This window comes from Gossypium arboreum, chromosome 3 (genome assembly GCF_025698485.1).
Source record: "Gossypium arboreum isolate Shixiya-1 chromosome 3, ASM2569848v2, whole genome shotgun sequence".
Classification (NCBI taxonomy): Eukaryota; Viridiplantae; Streptophyta; class Magnoliopsida; order Malvales; family Malvaceae; genus Gossypium; species Gossypium arboreum.
Window position 1 is genome coordinate 13,994,440 of NC_069072.1, and position 2,835 is coordinate 13,997,274.

At 36.4% G+C, this 2,835-nt stretch overlaps 1 non-coding gene across 1 annotated transcript; it reads left to right on the forward strand.

Moving 5' to 3' along the window:
• The first annotated feature begins 304 nt into the window (after positions 1 to 304).
• On the forward strand, positions 305 to 410 carry LOC128291041 (small nucleolar RNA R71). Its single transcript, XR_008280818.1, has one exon. It is a non-coding gene; the product is annotated as a small nucleolar RNA R71 (small nucleolar RNA).
• Positions 411 to 2,835: the final 2,425 nt, after the last annotated feature.

A 2,835-nucleotide genomic window follows, 5' to 3' on the forward strand; every position in this document is an offset into this window, starting at 1 on the left:
ATTTGGGTTCAACTATTCGGTCTTGCTAAAACTATACTAGTATTCGATAGGTACACTTGCCTACATCGCGATAATAGTTGGTTTCAAGAACGATTAATTATAAATATTTAAAACCTATCACGAAATCACGCGATTAGTCTCCATGACTTGCTACTGATAATTATTCAGTGACATCTCTTCTATAAATTCATAAGCCTCCTCAGGTGTCTTATTATCGATAGTCCCACCAGCAACTGCATCAATCATCTGTCTAGTCGAAGGATTCAGGCCATTGTGAAAAGTTTGAACCTGTAGCCAGAGTGGTAACCCATCGTGAGGGCAACTTCTCAAAAGATCCTTGTATCTCTCCCATGCATCATAGAGTGTTTCTAAATCCACATGCACAAAGAAGAGATATCATTCCTCAGTTTAGCCATTTTAGCCGGTGAAAATATTTAAGTAAAAATTTTTCGGTCATTTGTTCCCAAGTAGTGATTGACCCTAGTGGTAATGAGTTCAACCACTGTTCAGCTTTGTTTCTCAATGAAAAGGGGAACAACCGAAGGTGAATGGCATCGTCAGAAATGCCATTGATCTTAAAAGTGTCGCAAAACTCCAGAAAATTTGCTAAGTGAGTGTTTGGATCCTCATCCTGCAAGCCATCAAACTGAACAAACTGTTGTATCATTTGAATTGTGTTAGGTTTCAGTTCAAAATTATTTGCAGCAATAACAGACCTAACTATACTCGACTCAGTTCCTATTAAATTAGGTTTAGCATAATCATACATAGTGCGTGGAGCAGGATTCTGATTTATTGGATCAGCAGCAATTGCAGGAGGTAGCGGATTTTCCTGATTTTCAGCCATCTCCTCAGTTGTGGTGGAAATATCGTCTTCTTGCCCTTCCTTTATGTATCTTAGGCTTTGCCTTATTTCTCTTCAGTTTTTGCAATCGATCTCACTATCAAAAAGTAATGGTCCCGACAGGTTTCTTCTAGTCATAAACTATAAAAACATGCCAGAAGGAAAAAGAAAATTTAGTAACAAAAATCAAAATAAAATTTAAATTGCAATAAAATAAATGGCTAAAGTAATAAAAATTAAGTGTTCCTAATATCTTAGGTCCCCGGCAATAGCACCAAAAACTTGATGTGAGGTAAATCGCGATAAGTTTTATATTTATGATTGATCGTACTTGAAAACTAACTATTATCACGATTAAGGCAAGCGCACCTATCGAACAGTAGTATAGTTTATAGCAAGACCGCAATGTCAAACCCACAGGAACTAAAAGTACTAGTATTAACTCTCTTTTTATTATCTAGCCTAAAAATAAAGAGGTTTGTTTTATCTAAATTAATTAACTAAACTAAGAATGCACAGGAAGAAAATTGGGGAAATACTTTTGGGAAGAACTGATTGATTTGGACAATACCCAAGGGAAAATCCACCTAGACTTCACTTGTTATTTGACTCAATCGATTTATTTATTCACTTGACTTGATCCGTAGAAATCCCTAAGTTATATTATTATCTCTCTCGAGACTAACAATGTCTAACCCTAGGTTGGTTAATTGAAATCTCTTTCTAATTAAAACCCCTAGTGTTGCATTAACTCGATCTATGGATTCCCTTATTAGGTTTCACCCTAATCCGGCAAAATTATGTCACCCTATGTCTAGGGGTACAATTAACTCTGCTTAATTATGCTAGATCTACTGTTAGACAGGGACTTTTTCTCCTCTGAATAAGCACATCAATACTTGAATCAATATCATGGAATATTAAAGCAAGAATTAAGAATTCATAATTAGGAATAAGTCAAATATTTATCATATAATTCAAAAAATAATAACAAGATCTGTCTTAGGTTTTATTCCCCTTAGGTATTTAGGGGATTTAATTCATATGTGTAAAAGAAAACATCTCAGAAGAATAATGATAACAAAACATAAAGAAACCCAAAAAATCCTGAAGGAAATTGAAGGGAGATCTTCAGTCTTGAAGGAGAATCCAGCTTCTGAGATGGATCAATCGGCTTTCTTCAAGTAATTCCCTACCTCCTACTCTGTGTGTCTCCTCTAGGTACCTCCTGGGTTGTTTATATAGGCTTTAGAAGGCTTCAAAACCCTCAGGAGTGGCCTTTTCTGAATAGGACTAGACTTAGGCTCGATAGGGACACGCCCTTGTGAGGTGGCTTAAGCTGTGTTGCAATCTGTTAAATAGACACGGGCATGTGAACTACCCGTGTGAGGAAGTCCAGGCCGTGTTGATCTCCTACGTTGACCTATTTTCTTCGTTTTTGGCCCGTTTCTCGCTCTTTTTACTCTTTTATGTTCACCTAAGTATAAAACATGAAATAAAAGGATTAAGAGCATCGAATTCCACAAATCTGATAATAACTCATCCAAAAATATGCTAAGTATGGGATAAAAATATGTATAAATTATGACTTAACAATTATCGTGCACACTTGAGGAGTGCTTAAAGTGTACCTTCTCTCTCCTGAAGGATATTGCATACCACTGGTGGAAGACTATATCTTCCGTGATGCCAAAGGAAAACATCACTTGGGAATTTTTCCAAGTAGAGTTTAAGAAGAAATACATCAGTCAAAGGTTCTTAGACTTAAAACGAAAGGAGTTCCTGGAACTTAAACAAGGAAATAAGACTGTAGTAGAATACGAAATGGAGTTTGTAAGGCTAAGTCAGTATGCAACTGAATGGGTTCAAACTGAGTTAGAAATGTGTAAACGCTTCGAGGAAAGTCTGAATGAGGAAATCAAGTTATTGATTGGGATTCTTGAAATATGGGAGTTCACTGCATTAGCTGATCGAGCCAAGAAAGCCGAAGA